Source organism: Callithrix jacchus, chromosome 7, assembly GCF_049354715.1.
Source record: "Callithrix jacchus isolate 240 chromosome 7, calJac240_pri, whole genome shotgun sequence".
Taxonomy (NCBI): Eukaryota; Metazoa; Chordata; class Mammalia; order Primates; family Cebidae; genus Callithrix; species Callithrix jacchus.
Window position 1 is genome coordinate 142,196,651 of NC_133508.1, and position 21,855 is coordinate 142,218,505.

The 21,855-nt window shown below is 37.1% G+C and overlaps 1 pseudogene; it reads right to left on the minus strand.

The window, feature by feature from the left end:
- LOC100387991 (AP-2 complex subunit beta-like) overlaps nt 1-21,501 on the minus strand; it is a 44,020-nt pseudogene extending 22,519 nt beyond the window's left edge.
- Between the last annotated feature and the right edge of the window lie 354 nt (nt 21,502-21,855).

Sequence of the window (21,855 nt, forward strand, 5' to 3'; positions counted from 1 at the left end):
CTCCCCCTGATTTGAGGCCACCATTTTTATTTTTCCCTTTATCCACTTTCAAATCAGTTATCACAGGACATTCAGAACTCTTAGCTCATCCTTTTCTCTAGATTCTAAACAACATGATGGCTACATAACCAGAAGTGCAACACTCTCATTCTATCCCCACCCCACCCCTGCCCCCAGCAATCTTTAAATCACTTTTCTGCTCTATTTTTATTCTTAGAATCTCTCTATATATCATATACTGTCTTTCCTGACAAGAATGAATATAAATTCCCTTTCATTGCTTCCCAATTTCTCTAATCCTTCTTGTAGTCTGGCATGGACCACAGAATCAGACCTAGCCAACATGGTACTCATTCTCCTTTCTGTAAGAGACGGGTATGTATGGTTTCTCTCCCAAAGATACCTGTGTTCTAATTCCTGGAGTTCAATAATATAATGTTCTATGTGGCAAAGGGGAAATAAAGTAACACATGGAATTAAGTTTGCTAATACTTTAATCTTCAAGTAGGGAGATTATCCTGGATTATCCAGGTGGTCCCAGTGTAATTGCAAGTGTCCTTAAACATGTAAAAAGGAGACAGAAAGTTAGATCCATTGCAATGTGAGTATGGCTTTGAAGGTGAATGAGGGGGGCCATAAGTCAAGTAATAAAGGCAGGCTGTGGCGGCTTAGAAAAGGCAAAGAAACAGATATTCCAGAAAGAAATGGAGCCCTGCTGACAACTTGATTTTTGACCAATGAGACCCGTTTCAAGCTTCTGACCTCCAGAATTGTACATAATATGTGTGTGTTGCTTTAAGTCACTAAGTTTTTGGTAATTTGTTAAAGCAATTTCTTAGTTCATTTGTTTCGCTATAATAAAAAAATATCATATTTGTCCTTATAAGATAGAGCATATACCTTATTAGCTTATAAACAACAGAAATGTATTTCTTATATTTCTGGGGCTGGAAAGTCCAAGATCGAGGTGCTAGCTTTGATAGTGACTCGGTGTCTGGTGAAGGCCCACTTCCTTATAGATGGCACCTTCTTGCTGTATTCTCACGTAGTGAAAGAGCCTAGCAAGCTCTCTGGGATCTGTTTCATAAGAGCACTAATCCCATTGATGAAGGCGGTGCCCTCACAACTTTATCACATCTCAAAGTTCTCACCCCTTAATATTACCATCGTGGTGGTTAGGTTTCAACATATAAAGTTTGGGAGAATAAAAAAATTCAGACCACAGCAAGCAGCAACTGATACATCATGTGGCAAAAAATGGCCAGTGTTTCATGAAAATATTCCTCGTATTGACATATTCATAATGGAAGAGAGAAGAATTCTTTTCAGTAAGATCCCAAGATATAAGAACCTATAGTGCTGAAGCCAAGAACCTCTCTCCACCACAGGAAAAAGAAAAAAAAAAAGCTGGGTGCTATGGCTCACTCCTGTAATTCCAGCACTTTGGGAGGCCGAATTGGGTGGATCATGAGGTCAGGAGTTCAGGACCAGGCTGACCAACATGGTGAAACCCCTTATCTACTAAAAATACAAAAATTAGCTGGGTACAGTGGCGTGTGCCTGTAATCCCAGCTACTCAAAAGGCTGAGGCAGGTGAATTGCCTGAACCCAGGAGTTGGAGGTTGCAGTTAGCCAAGATCAAGCACTGGACTCCAGCCTGGGCAACAAAGTGAGATTCCATCTCAAAAACAAAGCAACAACAACAAAAAACCTCGTAAGAATTCAGCCCACACAAGGATGTCACATAAAGCGAACAAGCTATGAGTATACACTATGTGTATACAGGACTTTTTCGGTTCTGTGAGTCAATGCGTTCTTTTTTATCTTAAGCTGGTTTGAGTCACATCTTTGCCACTTTAACACACACAAAAAAATTCTTAAGCAATATAATCTTATATTTCCTTGAGCAACCCTTTTATCTCTTAAAAAATTTCTGATATACATAAAGATTTTGCTTGACTCTCCACTCTCAGTAAGGTTTCCCTTATTCTCACAAGTAGATTTATTGCTACTTTGTGCTTGTAATATACCTACACTATTAAACTTATTGTATCTTGCAATGGTTTTAGTGAGAAAGTGAGCTAAGATTGTCCTTACACCCCCTGCCATGCCTTCACCCTGATGAGGAAAGAAGACTTGAACATGGGTCTTAGTCATAAGAATGTTTTCCAATAAAAGCAAGAGGAAAAAAGAATGAATTAACAGTGTAAGGCCAAAATATTAGTTCATAAGAAATGAAGCCAATGTCACATTAATCAGAGAAATGTGTATTTGTCATGAAACAAAAATAAATATGTGGAAGGGAATTTTGCCCATCCTTGAGCAGATGTTTGATTTTTTTATACATTGGTGTAAAATTAGTGTCAATATAAGCCAAATAACTCACCTTCCTTGTCCCCTCAATAATTCTCTTCACTCATAACCTTATAGTTTGGAGCATGTATACTTCACTCATAACCTTATAGTTTGGAGCATGTATACTTCACTCATAACCTTATAGTTTGCATGCATGCATGCAAATGTGCGCATGCGCACACGTGCGTGCACACACACACACAGTGCCTTTCTTGATAAACCAGTGAATGAAATAATACCCTTTTCCTCTGGAATAAAGCGAAAAGACATTGAGGTTTTTTTTTTTTTAGTTTGTTGATTTTGTTTTTCCCAAGAGTTTTCAGTTTATGGGAAAGGAAAATATGTTACATAAAATAGTGTAAAGAGGTAGTGATAGAATAGGAAAATCAGTTTCTTTCAATTTCCTTGCTACCAGGTGTAAGATTTATTGCCGAGGTAAAATAAGGAAACTGAGGCAGGTATTAAAAAAAAAAAAGTGAGAAGCCAATTTATTCAGCTCCCGGGCAACCTCAGTGGTCCAAGAGGGGCCAAGGAAGTTGCACCTGGCTGTTCAGGGCATGGGGTTTTATGCGGTGTGCAGGCAATTGATTGGTTACTGGGAAACAAAGAGAAGGCATTTCTATTGGCTGTTGAGGAGTAGGAAGTACATGAAACTAGCTGCCATTGGTAGGTGGGCAGGACTTTGAGTAAGTTGGCCTTGATTGACTACTGGGGAAACAAAGAGAAAGCATTTCTATTGGCTGTTGAGGAGCAGGAAGTACATGGAGTTAAAGTAGGAAGTATATGAAACTAGCTGCCATTGGTAGATGGGCAGGACCTTGGGTACGCTGGCCTGCCGGGAGCATACGGAGCAGGGAAAGGTGGGGTTTCTTTTTAAAAAAAATTTCTCTGCAGGGTTTTTAACAGCGGGCTGGAGGTTGGATGGATAATTTAGTGCTGAGTGTGAGCTTGGGCATGGTATGCAGAGGCAAGTGCAGGGAAGCTTTGTGGGGAAGCCAGATAATGAGCTCGGGTGATGACGCATTATCAGGCATGGAGAGTGATGAATGTGTCTGTTTGACTCCCGGCAAGGCAACTGGCCTTACAACAGGCATAGGCAGTGAGGTTCTGCATTTTCGCATTATGCTAAAGTAGCTCGCTCAGAGACATCACACCCAATGTCCTACCACCCCTCATATCCGATCTGTATAGGCTTTAAACAACCATCAAAATTTTACATTCATTTAATAAACAACAATTTAAACTTCAAATGTATCAGGGTCATATTAATTTTAGAAAAAAAGAGTTTATAACAATATAAGATCAATAATGTTAAGTACATTCACACTATTATGCTATAGATATTCAGAACTTTCCATCTTGTAAAATAGAAACTCTGTACCTGTTAAACAATCCATTTTCTCCCCCCATCCACAGCCCTTGGCAACCACAATTTTACTTATATTTCTGAGTTTGACAATGTTAGATACTTCTGTTATGGTTTGAATGTATCTCCTAAAGTTTCAGTGCAACAGAGTTGGGAACTGGGGCTGAATAAGAGATGATTAGGTCGTCAGAGCTCTGCCTTCATGAATGGATTAATGCGATTATGTTGGGAATGGTTTAATATCATGGCAGTGAGTTTTCTATAAAAGTGAGTTTGACCCCCTTTTGCTTGAGCTTTATTGCTCTTCCACCTTCCACCATGAGATGATGCAACATCTTGCCACATGTAGGTTCCTCAATCTTGTATGTCCCAGCCTTCAGAACTATGAAAAATAAATCTATTTTCTTTATAAATTACTCAGTCTCAGGTATTGTTACAACACATTGTTTTGCAACACAAAACAGGCTAAGATGATCATATATTTAATGTATATGTGTGTGTGTGTATATATGTATGTATGTGTATATATATTTAATATATTTAAACATATTTAGTAAACATATATGTATATATGTATATATACATATGTATATATATATTTAATATGTTGAAACATACTAAATAAATATGCATACACATATATATTTAATATATATTTAAATACAATCTGTTTATATATGTGTGTATATATGTATACATATATGTGTAAATATATACACACATATATATTTAAACAGATTGTATATAAATATATATAAAACAGATACACACACACACACATATATATATATATATGTTTAAAAACCAGCGATGTTTGAAAGAGTAGGAGAATCCCTCTGCTCCTTGTAAAATCAGGTAGTAGCAGTAGCACCACCATCACTGTAAAGTATGGGACTCGGAGTATCTATGTGTGGCTGACAGACATCAAGGGATGGTATGTACCTAAACTACTGGTGAAGAAACAGCTGAAGAGGTAGTTTGTTCAATGGCTTTTAAAACTCTTCCTCTCTCTATCAGTAAGGAATACTTGTAGATAAAACTAAGGAAAGAGCAAACTCCTAACACCCAGAGATACTTGTTCACATCTCTATCTCTTCTAAAGACTCTAAGATTCTTGAGAAAACAAGAAAAACTAGAAAAGTAGACTGAGTTCATTTAGCTTAGAGATGGAACCAGTTGGTAGAGAACCTTAGAGTAAGAGTTAAAATTTTTTATTAAATAAAAGCTGGAGAGTGATTATAATGAGTAACAGTGAGAGACCCAGAGAGAGACAGAGAAACCTAAGATGTTTAGAAAATAACCTTTCATTCTTCAAATTGGTAACAAGCATAGACAGAACTAAAACTCATTTTCAAGTTCCTTATCATAGTCTGCCACTGTTTACTGTCTTTTTCCAAATTATCATTTGGAAAGTAACAGAAGGTATTTTCAAGTCTCTTATAGGGTTTGTACTGAGACTTGAGGTTTGGAATATTCTTATTTCTCTTCACTTTCTTAGCAAGTTTATATTTAACAGATATAAGAAGCTTTATTCAAAAGTAGACTACATTTCCTGTGTTTTTCCTATAAAATATGTATGTAATCTCTTTCATTCTTGTGGTTTCTACTTAAGAGAATCAGTATATTCTATAAAATTAATAAAATTACTGAATATATTTTACAACTATCATTGCAACACTTATTGTCTAATAATATTTCAAATTATATTGCTGGTTACTCAATCAATATTAAAAGTGATTAAAATAAATTTATTTTTTGCCCAACATAACTCAAAGTTCCTATTGTACTTTTCTAAAAGGACATTACCCTCACAACAGAAGGGGGTAGTGAATATATAATGCCAAAATATTTGTGAATAGAAAATTCCCATTGATAGAACAAAATATTGATATTATTTCTAAAACTGATGACTGAAAATAAAGTTAGAAAAATAAATATGAATATATTTAAATAAAAATTGACAGGGTTTACTAAGGAAAATAGTGAGATAGTTTCTATAAATAAAGAGCTAACTATGGAACAAACAAATTATTCTGTAAGTACAAAATATGTAAAAAAAAAGGATTTTTCATAATAATATATTGACTCAAAATGACAGACTGTACAAATATTGCAACATGCGTAGGTATCCAGGACTTAATAAAATAAGAAAAGATTTTATATATATTTACATACACACATGTATTTCTATACCAAACATATATATATATATATATATATACACACAATGGAGAATAAATCCATTAATAGACAAGAACAAAATTTAAAGTGCCATTATAATCCAAATATTATGAGCAATACCTAAATGATATAAAGTAAGAAGGATCAGATCCAAAGAAATCAACAGAAAAGAAAATACATTGCAAAACAGATTCCAAAGCACACTGTTGCAAAGGTAAAGGCATCTCAGGTTCTGAGGAATGAAGCAGTTAATGAAGCAAGCAGAAGAGTTTAGATGAAGCATTACTGATACATTCAGAAACAGCTAAGGGGCTATTACAGCTACAAAAAAATATTTATTAGAAGTCTTAGCATTTAAATGTTGATACCTACACTGGAAACAATAGTCTAAATACCAGAATGGGCATGGTTGAAGTGTAAATTACTGGGCTAGAAATCTACCATGGGATTATCTCAGACTACATAGATAAATGCAAATGAGAGGAAAGTGTAAGTGATAAGAAATGAATAACAGATTCATACGTTCCAATATCTCTCTAAAATGAGTTCCAGAAGGAGAAGAGGAATACATGGAATAGAGTAAAAAATAATAATAATGTAATAAAAAATAACACTTCCACTAACCAAAAAAAAAGAAAATGAGTCTAGCTTAAAAAAACGTGTGAAGCAGAATGAGGGATTCAAGATGACTGAATAGGAACAGCTCTGGAGTGCAGTTCCAAGCAAGAACAATGAACACTGCATTTCCAAATGAGTTATTACTGCCTACAGATCAGGAGTTTCCCAGACTGAAAAGCATCACCAGTTTCCAGCACAGCTGTTTCAGTCAGTGCAGCGGTTCTCCACACAAAAACTCACACAATCTGGGCTATCATTTCAACTGGTGTCTGGAACACCTGGGAGACAGAGCCACCCATTCAAATAAAAAAAAGCAGGCTAAAACAGGGAGCCAGGTGATCTGACTCAGTGGGTCCCATCCCCATAAAGACTAGCAATCTGAAATGCTCTGGATTGAGAGTTTCACAGCAAGTGCAGCTGGACCTGGGATGATCCAGCTCTGTGGGGAGAAGGCATCCACCATTACCGAGGCAATCCACCACTACCAGGGCACTTCACCATTACCAAGGCAGTCCACCATTACCGAGTCAGTTCACCACTACCAAGGCAATCTGCCATAACTGAGGCAGTCCTCCATTACAGAGGAGTCCACCATTACTGAGGCAGACCACCATTACCAAGGCAGTTCTAACTGTACCTCTATAAACAAAACTTCAAGGATGTTCATACAGCAGCTGGGTAGAGCCCACAGCCGGTCAGCAGCACCTCCACTGGCCGACTGTGACTAAGCTACCTCCCCACTGGGCAGGGCATCTCTGAAAAAAGGAAGCAGCACTCAGGAAATTACAAATAAAGCCCCACATTCCCAGGTCACGGCACCTGGAAAAAAAAGGCCATTACAAGTTCCACTGCAGCAGACTTAAATATACCTGCACAGCCACTCTGAAGAGAACAATGGAGATCACAGCTCAGCACTTGAGCTCCTATAAGGGATAGACTGTCTCCTCATACAGCTACCCAACCCCTGTATATCCAAAGAGGCACCTCATAAAGGAGATCTCAGACTGAAATCTGGTGGATATCCCTCTGGGATGAATATAACAGAAGAAGAAACTGGCAGAAACCCTTACTGTTCTGCAGCCATGCAGGTGATCCCCAGGCCAGCAGGGTCTGGAGTGGACCTCCAGCAGTCCTACAATAGAAGGTCCTGACTGTTAGAAGGGAAATTAAAGAACAGAAAGAAATAACTTGATCATCAACAAATAGGATGTCTACTCAGAGACCCCACCCAAAAGTCATCAATTACAAAGACCACAGCTAGATAAATTCACAAAGATGAGAAGAAACCAGAATAAAAAGGATGGAAACACAAAAAAACAGAATGCTCTCTTCTTCCAAGGGATCACAACTCCTCACCAGCAAGGGAACAAGGCTGGATGGAGAATGGGTCTGATGAATTGACAGAAGCATGCTTCAGAAGGTGGGTAATAAGAAAATTCTCTGAGCTAAAAGAACATCTTCTAACCCAATGCAAATAAACTAAGAACCTTGAAAAAAAGGTTTGACAAAATACTAAGGAGAATAAACAGCTTAGAGAATAATATAAATGAGCTGAGGGAGCTAAAAACACAGCAGGAGAACTTCAGGAAGCATACACAAGTTTCAAGAGCCAAACTGACCAAGCAGAAGAAAGGATATTAGAGATTGAAGATCAACTCAATGAAATAAAATGAGAAGGCAAGATTAGAGAAAAAAGAATGAAAAGAAATGAACAAATCCTCCAAGAAATTTGGGATTTTGTGAAAAGACCTAAAGTACATTTGATAGGTGTACCTGAATGTGACAGAGAGAATGAATCCAAGCTGGAAAACACCCTTCAGGATATTATCTAGGAGAACTTCCCTAACCTAGCAAGTCAGGCCACTATTCAAGTCCAGGAAATACAAAGAATACCACAAAGATATTGCTCAAGAAGAGAAATCCCAAGGCACATAATCATCAGATTCACCAGGGTTGAAATGAAGGAAAAAATACTAAGGGCAGCAAGAGAGAAAGGTCAGGTTACCCACAAAGGGAAGCACATCAGACTCACAGTGGATCTCTCAGCAGAAACCCTACAAGCCAGAAGAGAGTGGGGGCCAATATTCAACATCTTTAAAATAACTTACAACCTAGAATTTCATCTCCAGCAAACTAAGCTTCATAAGCAAAGGAGAAACAAAATCCTTTATGAACAAGCAATTGCAGAGAGATTTCATCACCACCAGGCCTGCCTTACAAGAACTCCTAAAAGAAGCACTAAACATGGAAAGAAACAACCAGTACCAGACACTGCAGAAGCATCCCAAGTGGTAAAGAGCATCAACACAATGAAGAAACTGTGTCAACTAATGGGCAAAAGCAAAACAATCACCTAGCATCAAAATGGGAGGATCAAATTCACACATAACAATATTAATCTTAATTTAAATGGGCAAAATGCCCCAATCAAAAGACACAGACTGGAATATTGGATAAAAAGTCAAAACCCATTGCTTTGCTGTATCCAGGAAACCCAACTCATGTGCAAGGACACACATAGGCTCAAAATAAAGGGATGGAGGAAGATTTACCAAGCAAATGAAGAGCAAAAAAAAAAATTAAAGCAGAAATTGCAATCCTCATCTCTGATAAATAGACTTTAAACTAAGAAAGATCAAAAGAGAAAAAGAAGGGCATTACATAATGGCAAAATGATCAATGCAACAAGAAGAGCTAATGATCCTAAACATATATGCACCCAATACAGGAGCACTCAGATACATAAAGCAAGTTCTAAATGACCTAACAAAAGACTTAGACTCCTACACAATAATAGTGGGATAATTTAACACTATGCTTTCAATATTAGACAGTTCAACAAGACAGAAAATTAAAAAGGATATCCAGGACTTGAACTCAGATCTGGACCAAATAAACCTAATAGACATTTACAGAACTCTTCACCCCAAATCCAAGGAATATACATTTTTCTCAGCACTGCATTGCACCTACTATAGAATTGTCCATATAATGAGAAGTAAATCACTCCTTAGCAATTGAAAAAAAAAATGGAAATCATGACTAACAGTCTCTCAGACCACAGTACAATCAAATTAGAACTCATGATTAAGAAATTCACTCAGAACCACATAACTTCTTGGAAACTGAACAACTGGCTTTTGAATGTTGACTGGATAAGCAATGAAATGAAGGCAGAAATAAAGATGTACTTTGAACCAGTCAGAAGAAAGTCACAACATACCAGAATCTCTGGAACACATTTAAAGCAGTGTCTAGAAGAAAATTTACAGCAACAAATAACCACATGAGAAGCAAGGAAAGACCTAAAATTGACAGTCTGTCATCAAAATTGAAAGAGCTAGGGGAGCAAGATAAAAAAAAAAAAAAAAAAAAACACTCAAAAGCTAGCAGAAGACAAGATATAACTAATACCAGAGCAGAACTGAAGGAGACAGAGACACAAAAAATCGATAAATCAGGAGCTGTTTTTTTTTTAAAAGATCAACAAAACAGACAGACCATCTAGCCAGATTAACAAAAAAGAAGAGAGAAGAATCAAATAGATGCAACAAAAAAAGATAAAGGATATATCACCACCGATTCCACAGAAATACCAACTACCATCAGAGATGACTAAAAACGACTCTATGTGCATAAACCAGTAAACCTGGAAGAAATGTATAAATTCCTGGATACTTGCACCTTCCCAGACCTAAACCGGGAAGAAGTAGAAACCCTGAATAGACCAATAACAAGGGCTGAAGTTGAGGCAGCAATTAAGAGCCTATCAACTAGAAAAAGCCCAGGCCCAGATAGGTTCACAGCCGAATTCTACCAGACAAAGAGGAGCTGGTACCACTCTTTCTAAAACTATTCCAAACAATTCAAAAAGAGGGAATCCTTCCCAAATCATTTTATGAGGCCAACATCATCCTGATACAAAAACCTGCAGAGACTCAACAAAAAAAGAAAACTTCAGGCCAATATCCATGATGAACATAGATGCAAAAATCTTCAATAAAATACAAACCGATTGAAACAGCACATCGAAAAGCTTATCTATCATGATCAAGTAGGCTTCATCCTGGGGATGTAAGGCTGGTTCAACATATACAAGTCTATAAATGTAATCCACCACATAAACAGAACCAAAGACAAAAACCACATGATTATCTCAATAGATGCCGAGAAGACCTTTGACAAAATTCAACAGCCCTTTATGCTAAAAACTCTCAATAAACTAGGTATCAATGGAACTTATCTCAAAATAATAAAATCTATTTACAGCAAACCCACAGCCAATATCATACTGAATGGGCAAAAACTGGAAGTCTTCCCTTTGAAATCTGGCACTAGACAAGGACACTCTCTCTCACCACTCCTATTCAATATAGTATTGGAAGTTCTAGCCAGAGCAGTCAGGCAAGAAAAAGAAATAAAAGGTATTCAATTAGGAAAGGAGGAAGTCAAATTGTCTCTATTTGCAGAAAACATTTATATTTTGAAGACCAATTGGCTTAGTCCAAAATCTCCTTAAACTAATAAGCAACTTCAGAAAAGTCTCAGGAAACAAAATCAATGTGCAGAAATCACAAGGATTCCTATACACCAATAACAGACTTAAAAAGAGCCAAATCAAGAATGAACCACCATTCGCAATTGCTACAAAGAGAATAAAACAGCTAGGAATACAACTAACAAAGGATGTAAAGGACCTCTTCAAGGAGAACGATTAACCACTTTTCAAGGAAATAAGAGAGGACACAAAAAAATGGAAAAACATTCTATGCTAATGGTTAGGAAGAATCAATATTGTGAAAATGGTCATACTGCCCAAAGTAATTTATAGATTCAACACTATCCCCAGCAGATACCTATGATCCTTTTCACAGAACTGGAAAAAACCACCTTAAACTTCATACAGAACCAAAAGAGAGCTCACATAGCCAAGACAATTCTGAACAAAAAGAACAAAGCTGAAGGCATCATGCTACCTTACTTCAAACTATGCTACAAGGTCACAGTAATCAAAACAGCACAGTACTGGTAAGAAAACAGACATATTAGACCAATGGAACAGAACAGAGATCTCAGAAGCAACACCACATATCTACAATGATCTAATGCTTGACAAACTGGACAAAAGCAAGCAATGGGGAAAGGAGTCCATGTTTAATAAATGCTGTTGGGAAAACTGGCTAGCCATGTGCAGAAAGCAGAAACTGGACCCCTTCCTGGCACTTTATACAAATATTAACTCCAGATGAATTAAAGATTTAAACATAAGAACTAACACCATAGAAACCTGAGAAGAAAACCTAAGCAAAACCATTCAAAACTTAGGCATAGGCAAGGACTTCATCCCTAAAACACCAAAAGCATTGCCAAAAAAGTCAAAATAGACAAATGGAATATAATTAAACTCCAGAGCTTTTGTACAGCAAAAGAAACAATCATTAGAGTAAACTGGCAACCAACAGAATGAGAAATAATTTTTGCAATCTACCCATCTGACAAAGGCCTAATATCCAGAATCTACAAAGAACTAAAACAGATTTACAAGAAAAAAAAAACCCATTCAAAAGTGGGCAAAGGACGTGAACAGACACTTTTCAAAAGAAGACATATATGAGGTCAACAAACATATGAAAAAATGCTCATCATCACTGGTCATTAGAGAAATGCAAACCAAAACCACATTGAAATACCATCTCACGCCAGTTAGAATGGTGATCATTAAAAAATCTGGAGACTACAGATGCTGGAGAGGATGTGGAGAAATAGGGACACTTTTACACTGTTGGTGAGAGTGTAAATTAGTTCAACCATTGTGGAAGACAGTGTGGTGATTCCTCAAGGACCTAGAAATAGAAATTCCATTTGACCCAGCAATCTCATTACTGGGTATATATTGAAAGGATTATAAATTGTTCTATTATAAAGACACATGCACATATGTGTTCATGCAGCACTATTTACAATAGCAAAGATCTGGAACCAATCCAAATGCCCATTGATGATAGACTGCACAAGAAAAATGTGGCACATATACACCATGGAATACTATGCAGCCATAAAAAAGATGAGTTTGTGTCCTTTGCAGGGACATGGATGAATCTGGAAACCATCATTCTCAGCAAACTGACACGAGAACAGAAAATCAAACACCTTATGTTTCCACTCTTAGGCGGGTACTGATCAGTGAGAACACATGGACACAGGGAGGGAATCATCATACACTGGGGTCTGTTGGGGGGGATTAGGGGAGTGACACTGGGGGGTAGGGAGGTTGGAGAGAGATAACATGGGGAGAAATACCAGATATAGGTGATAGGGGGATGGAGGCAGCAAACCATCTTGCCAGGTATGTAACTAGGCAAGAAACCTGCATGTTCTGCACATGTACTCCAGAACCTAAAGTGCAACAAAATAAAAAATAAACGTGCGACAGAATGGTGAAATCTCAGAACATCAAATGTTAATGTTAATTGTATTTTTCCCAAAATTTATATATTGAAATCCTAATGCTCAGTACTCTAAACTGTGACTCTATTTGAACATGGGGTTTTGAAGAAGTGATTGAGTTAAAATGAAGTCATAACAGTATACCCTAATTCAATCTTACTGGTCTTCTTCTAAGAACAGAAGAGTAGGATGCAAAAAAGACATCAGGGATGGCCACTCACAAAAGAAAGACAATGTGAGGACACAGTGAGAAAGCAGCCATCTGTAAGACAAGGAGAGAGGGGTTCAGAAGAAATCAGACCCGCCCACAACTTGATCTTGAACTTCTAGCCTCTAGAACTGTGAGAAAATTAATTTATTTTATTTTAGCCACCAACTCTGTGGTATTTTATTATAGTAGCCCTGGCAAACTAATACACTAGCAATGAAAATATTATTCTAAAAACATCTTGCAAAAAAACACAAGCAATCTAACAAAAGGATAATAATCAGCTTAATATTATATTTCATTTAAACATGACTTCTGCCTTTATTGTCATCACTTAAGTATATTTTTTTAATCTCATCCAAATGTGTTTACTGGTGTCTATTCTCCCCATCCACCTGAGTCAATTCCTTACTATGCAGGCAAAATTATCTTGTGCAAATAAGATCACATAATACCTTCTGTTCAAAACCCCTGATGGCTTTACATACAAAATAAAATCCAAAGAATTTATTATGACCTATAATGTCTCTTTTATTGTTTTTTCTTTCCCTTTCATTCTTTATTCACGTTGACCATCTTTTAGTTTCTGTAACAAAGTTCATTAATATCTAACACAGTGATTCTCAACCTTGGCTGAGTATTGGAAACACCTACAGAGATATTAAAAGATTGATGCTTGCGTTCTACTCCCTAGAGCTTTAGATACACTGGGTCGAATATTCAACCTTGGTTACAGAATTACATTTTTTAAGCTCCCAGGTGATTGTTAGGGTCAGAGAAGTTTAAAAACCACTAGTCTAAGGAATGTTCCTTATTGCCCAAGTTTAGAAGCCATTTGCCTATGCCTTCACCTGGCTCTCTTCTTTATTTCTTTCAAAGAAGGCCAAATGTTTGATCAAATGCTCTCTGATCCTTGGACATCCTGTAGAAAGCACCTTCATCGTACCCCTCCACACACACAGTCAGTCACTAAACATTTACTCTGTTTTTTTGGTATCTATAACCACCGGATCCAGTTTATTATCTGCCTCCTTCACAGAATATGAGCACCGTAGAGAACAGCAGCTTCTTACTCAACTCTCTATTCCCAATGATTAGTACATAGTGAAAGTTCATTAAATATTTGTTGAATAAATAAATCAATTTTTCAATAGTTAAGAAAGGGAAACTTCAGAGTTCTAGGACAAAACTATTTTGAGTGTAAAATCCTAACCCAGAAGGTTAATATTAACCTAGGAGGTAGATTTACACAGAGACATTCAAAAGTACAAAACAAGCTAGGTAAAGTATTAAGAGACATTTAAATAGGACAGAAAGAGGATGAGAAAGTCCCATGTCTACAGTAATAAAAGACATTGACATTGTAACAGAAGACCTGGGTTCATGTAATGTCCCTGAGTGTTGGTTTTCACAAAGATGAATTGCGGTTATTATCTTTTTTGAGTTTTTTCAGGCCCCTTCTCCCAGGACTAAAGTAGACAGAGGTAGTGAAAGTTTTTGATACTTCAAGAATCATGTAATGGATTTTTAAAGTAAATTTAAAATAAAAGCCTTATATTAGTCTGCTTAGGCTGCCATTACAGAATACCACGGACTAGGTGGTTTAAACAACAGACAATTATTTTCTCTGGATTCTGGAGGCCAGAAGTCCCAAGTCACTGTTTCAGCAGGGTTGATTTTGGAGAGGCTTCTCCTCCCTGCCTGTGGATGGCTGCCTTCTCACAGCTTCCTCTCATGTCCTTTACTCCCTGCACAGACACTGCTGGTGTCGCTTCCTCTTCTTAAAAGGACACCAGTCTTATTGAATTAGTGCCCCACCTTTATGACTTAATTCGACCTAAAACCTTCTTAAAGGACTTTTGTCTGAAATGCAGTCATATTGAAGGATTAGACTTTAAAATAAGAATTTTGCAGGGGAGGGGACACAATTCAGTCTATAGCAAGCTTCAGTTAGCAAATACGTTGACAGCCTGGGCAAAGTGAGACCCAATCTCTACAAAAAATAAAAATAAAATAATTATCCAGGTGTGGGGGCATATGCCAGTAGTCCTGGCTACTCAGGAGGCTGAGGCAGGAAAGGGCTTAAGTCCAGGAGTTCAAGATATTAATACAATCAACTACGGTCATGCCACTGCCCTAGGTGACAGAGCAAGACTCTGTCTCTAGGAAAACACACACACACACACACACACACACACGCACAAATTAATTGAAAGTGTAGTTAGGAAACTAGAAGAAAATTCATCAAATACCAGCCCTAGATTGACATTCAACAGATGTTTAAATGCTACATAATTTCTTGTTCACTAGTTTTTGTCTGTGATGAGTAATGTGCTAACTACTTTTGATGAAAGTTCCGAAACAAAATTAGCAAATCAAATTTGTGAAGATTTTCAAAAATTGAACTGTTTCACAAGCATTTCTCAGCAATAGAAATTTGCATTGTAAAGCAGAAGCTAGCTTTCCTAATATAACAGGTTAAGTATTATATTCTGAAGAACACTAACTTTAAGAATTTTCTCAAAAAGTTTTAAAATCTAGAAGTTTGAGAAGTATTTTGATAATTCTATGCAATATACTACTTTCTAAAGATTCATAATGCACATTAGCATATTTTACTAAATGAACAGATGCTACAGAAAGAATATATTTTAATTTGCTTATTCCAGCACTTCCAAAATGATCTGAGTCTTTTTTCAAACACTTTATAAAACCATTAGGTAATAGTTTATTAGAGATACAGTAACAAACACCTGTGTTTATTTAAGAATAAAAATGAGAAGAGGAGAGAAGCCCGGATTAATTGATCTTTAAAATGTAGATTCTGAAGCCACTTTGCTTTACTCTCAATTAGAAATGCTGGATAGAAAAAAAAAATAATAGGTGTCCTTTGAAATATTTTTAGTGGAAATTTCAAAAGTTAAAAAAAATAAGAAATTAAACCAAAAAACTCAGATTTTACATAAGTAAAATTTCTATTTTTAGAATCTGTCTTAAGTTTCTCAAAATGTCTATGATCCACTTATTTTCAAGTAGTAATGTATATAACTTTTCTATTAAGACTTCATATGATGAATCATTTATAGATACAAATAGTCATCACTCTCCCTTTACAATCATATTTTCTCTTTCTTATCTAAAATGACATAGATGTGAGGTGGCCCCATGAGTTAAATTACCAACGGCATTAGGTACTGTAAGTGGAATAGAGTCTTATTGAACAAATCCATGAGGATCTTTCCCTCTGCACTCTGTAGCCTGCTCCACCAAATCTCTCTGTTGCTTCCCCTTCTCTGCCCTTTCTCAAATCAATTCATTTCTATGCAAATGCTTGCATCTCTGTATGGAGGATATGTGATAAGAAACCAGGCTTTTTCTATAGACAGGCTGCTTATTGAGTAATTTATCCATCCTTTACTCAAACAGAAAATCTATGACTATCATCATTTATTCATTCACAAGGGTGTTTTCCCACCTGAGGCAAGGACACTATTTTGATTTTGCTTTAGAGCTGGTAGGCATGTTTCTGCTCTATTGTGGTCAGCAGCCCCACTTTGAATGTATGTTCCAGGGGCAATCTCCCCTCAGAACCTTCCAAATATGCTTAATGCACAGAACACCATTAACCTTCCATGTTTTCTGATTTACCAAATCCTAACTGTCTTTTTGAAAGTGCAGCCTCTTTGGCTGCTGCAACTCATCTTTATTCTGTTAATTCATATTATACAAGCTAACGTTTAAATGGTTCGCTTTCTTTGTCTTGTAACCCCCCAAAACAGATAAGAAATTCCTTGAAAACAAATAATACTTCTAACATGCTTTCTGTTCTCAACCTTTATTATAATATGTTCAGCCCATAATGCATGTCCATAAAAAATGCTGAATTTAAATCAGGGGGTTAATAAGAAAGATGGATTAAAATCAGTGGGTGGCTAAAGGAGAATAAAGAGCTGTAGACCTAAGTTTATATTATCTCATCAGTACATGTTTTCATAGTATGAAATTTTTTGGTTGCACCTCGTGGTAATTAGCTTTATGTATCAGCTTGAGTGGAATATGAGCTCTATAGATTAAACCTTGTTTCTGGGTGTGTTTGTGAAAGGTTTTTTTTTTTCCTCTCCCTTGGTTAGATTAGCATTTGAGTGTTTGGACTCTAGTGTTTACTCTCCTAAATGTGTCTGGGCATTATCCAATCCTTTTAGGGCCTGAAGAAGACAAAAGGCAAAGAAAAGAGAGTTTTCTTCTTTTTTTTTCCTTTCACACTGCTGAGCTGAAACATCTAATTTCATCTTCTTCTGACCTAGGACTGGGATTTACATCATCAGTTCTCTGGTTCTCAGGCCTTTCGACTCATACTGAATTATTCCCACAAGTTTGCTGTCTTTCCAGCTTGCAGAGAAATTGAGTAAGTCAATTTCTCATAATAAATGTATATATGTATATACATATATAAAATACATAAATATCATTTATATGTTATATTTAAAGGCATAGATATTCCATTTGACCCAGCAATCCCATTACTGGGTATATATCTAAAGGACTATAAATCGTTCTACTACAAGGACACATGCACACGAATGTTCATTGCAGCACTGTTTACAATACCAAAGACCTGGAATCAACTGAAATGCCCATCGATGATAGACTGGACTGGGAAAATGTGGCACATATACACCATGGAATATTATGCAGCAATCAAAAACGATGAGTTCCTGTCCTTTATAGGGACATGGATGAATCTGGAGAACATCATTCTCAGCAAACTGACACAAGAGCAGAAAATGAAATACCGCATATTCTCACTCATAGGCAGGTGTGAACAATGAGAACACATGGACATAGGGAAGGGAGCACTACACACTGGGGTCTATTGGGGGGAAAAGGGGAGGGACAGCGGGGGGGAGCTGGGGAGAAATAGCCTGGGGAGAAATGCCAAATGTGGGTGAAGGGGAGGAAGGCAGCAGAACACACTGCCACGTGTGTACCTATGCCACTATCTTGCATGTTCCACACATGTACCCCAAAACCTAAAATGCAATAAAAAATAAAAATAAAATAAAAAATAAATAAAATAAAGACATAGATAATAAATATGTATATTTTATATAAATGTATATTAATATTATAAGTTAGATATATGTGTTCTGGAGAGCATAATAAAAACATTGTATTAAGATCCTAGAAAGTTGCTAAGTAAGCGACTCAGATGAATTACTAAGATATATTACGTTTTAATCACACACTCTCATGCCTTAAAAAATAGCCATGAGTTGGTTTTTTCTGTTTTGTCTTTTTTGAAATTGTTTTGTTTTGAATCTCAACTTCTACTATAGTTAACGCTGCTTTCAAATCAATTATTTTCCTTACACATAGATCTACTTTTTTGTTTATGTTGGCCGTCAGGGTCATAACTGTTACCCTTTTATCTGAAGACATATTTATGTTTAGTTTCTCTCTTGTAAATTCTTTATTTTGCAGGTGAAAAACTGACATACTTTTGGTTATTGTTTTCCAGTTTAGGCGCATGACCTGCATTTGCATAGAATACCTGGGTCTCAGAATAAGCAATATAAATATGCAGGTTTTTTGGTGACTTCCAAGAGCATTAGTTTGAAGCTATCTTATTTAAGCCTCTCATAATATGTAATCATGAATAGTTCTGAAATTTGTGATGTGTGAAGTAGAGCATAAACTCAAGAAAATATCCTTGAACTTGCAGACTTTTGACACAAGTACTTCACCAAGTGTGAAGAGAGTCCTAGGTATGCCTGACTGGTCAGGAGGAGAGCCTAACTTTCATCGTTTTCTTCAGTATGAAGAGAGTATCCAAAAGTAAAGTGAAATGTTTGTATTTGTATTCCACTGGTTTCAGTTCCGTAAAACCTAGAGTTGTTTCATCTGCACCTAAAGGGTATGGCACAATTTTCTTAAGAATTAGGGGAACGAGGTGCCTTCAGTTAAAGGAAAGTTTTCGTTCCCTTCATTCATTCCTGGCTTTTTCTCTGTTGTGTTCATTTTCCAAGAAGGTTGAAGAAGGATGAAGTAATAGAGAAGAAAGCAATGCCATTGATTTTTTTTAAAACAAATGATATATATGTATATATTTGTGTGTCTATGTATGTGTATTATTTTGTCATACTCCCAATTCTCTTCTTCCCACCAAAGTTTGCCATATTATTTTCTCCTGAAGGTGCATTCTGGTTCCTTTAAATTAGTCAGTGTTACATTGTAGGAGACTGTCATGGAAAAAAGGACTCAGTTGAGTTTTCTCACTTTTCACAGGGGAACGTTTTAAGACAATCTTTTCAGCAGCAGATACCTTTAACCCTAATAATCTCAGGCCTTCATGAAAATATTATATTTTGTAGATTATGATTAAAGGGAGAAAATTACTGGTTCCCTAAGATAAATATGAGCTCCATTTAACTGCTGATATCTGGTTTAGCATTACGTAATATGTTGATATTATGCTCTGCTTTTGTCCAAATAAAATGCAATAGTATCAATATCAATTTCAGAAAAATGGGTCGAATGTGCTTCTTTGGTGATTAAATCTGATGTACGATATTTAGAGGGACATGTGCTTTTATTTTCTCATGAGATACTAAATATTGTGTTGTACATTTATTCTTAGCATATATTAAAGTTTTGAACCAAATGTGTTAAAGCTTATGCTTTGCCATTTAAATTTCCTAGAAGTTGTGGAGCTCAAATGTATCCTACATCCAGCTGTAGAAATTTGTTAGAAGTTGTTTAAATTTTGTATATAATTGTACTGTTTAATTCTAGCCACTGCACTGAACAGTATTTGAGTTACCATACAATATGGCTTTATGCAAGAAAATGTGTGACTTTTGTTTTGTATTTTTTCGGTACAGAAATCCCTGTTTCTTAGAGTTATTAGTAAAACTCAAAAAAAAACTTTTTTAAAAAATATATTTATAAAGTTTTATTGAAATTGTACAACAAGGTGACAGTAATTCAGTGTTTTGAAAACAGTAAGAAAAAAGGGTGCCCCAAACTCAGGGATACCAAATAAATATTGGAACTCAGGGAGCTCACTTCTCCCTCTCCCACCAGGCATAAAGGGCAAAATAAAGGTAGCTTCTGATGAATGAGTGACAGGAACCTGGGCTAGTGGGCACATCTGCGGTGATCCCTGGAAACTGAGCTGTGTGTAAAGAAGTCTGCTTTGGCCCAAAGGACATCTTCCCGACCAAACTCTGAAGGCTGCTGCAAGTTCCACATTCCTTTCAGAACAAGCAGCAGTAACTGCTGCAGCCTTGCCTGATAACTAGGGGCAGAGGTCTTGGGCAAGGTGGTACAGGACCTGGTAAAATCACACTGTGTGATTTTACAGGGAGGAAGTTTTCACAGTTAACACTGTCACCTTATTATGACTGGAATAAAAAGCTGGACAACCTGCCGGCTAACTGGTCAGTCCTCAGGATCATCCAGCTTAATGGAGAAATCCGGCGGTGGGTTGAAAAGTCTGTTCTGAGAACAGATTATTGCTGAGCTGAGTTCATGTGATTTCTAGTCGTGGTGACTTAAAAAATTGCCTTAAAGCTGTGCAGCCAGCCACCTCTGCTTACAGAGTACTTCGCGCACATGATTGTAAGAAACAACTGTAAAACTTCACCTAGAAATCAGATAGCTTCTAATTTCTATAGAGACGACACCTCCCTGGAGCCGAGAGGGACAATCTATTGCTGATTTTGAAGGAGAGGCAAGACCAACTTCGTACTTAGTTCCACAGCCAGACCTCAGCAGGGGCAAGTGGCCGGCCTAAAAACACACAGAAAATTGGAAATGTGTGGCCTCAGTCTTTGCTTCTCAGATTTTTACTGGCAAAGGAGTTAGCGTTCATTTTTGGCTTAAGAAGAATTGAGAATGTGGGTTTAGAACTGTACCTGGCCTCATGTGCTGCGGGGCCAGGACCGCAGATCCTCCGACGTCCTCCCTCCTTTCTTGGCCCTGATGAGTGCCCGAGGCTCAAATCCCTGGGGATGCTAGGAGGACCGTGACAGACCAAGGCACTGCAGGAGCTACTCTGCCTGGACAAACCTTCAAGCAGGACCAGGGTAGGTAGGAAATGTCTTCTGAAGAGTGTGAAATGAGCAGTTCACAGTCCATCCCCTCTGGGAAAGCATGCACGCGTGGAGCCTGGTGGTGCACATTGTCTCCTGGGCCACCATCGGCCCCCAACTCTTCCTGTGGGCATGTATAACAAGGTGGTGACGTACTCCTTCTTGTACCGGTGAGTTGTGCTGAGCACCGTTACTCCATCCTTGGTGGACAGCGCATACAGGTGGTTCAGCATGACGTGACTGGGCTCAGGGAGCAAAGCTGGATCACAGGAAATCCCCGTGTCCTTGTTCAGGATGACCTGGAGCAGATGTTGGGGGAGAAAGGGCAGCGCCCATTTGAAATACGCTTGAACTTGAGAGATAAGTGTTATACAGAGATTTTGAGGTCATCTATTCACAAGAGTAAAAAAGAACATTCACTGGCTTTTTTGTTAAGTTTATTTCTACAACAGTTTAGTGGTCAATAAAAAAGGACATAATTTTGAATGCATTATGGCATTAACTCAAAACAATGGAAATATTATCAAATGTTTATAACCTGATGCTTCAAACAGCCAAATTAGAATATGAGACAGTTTTATTTGGTA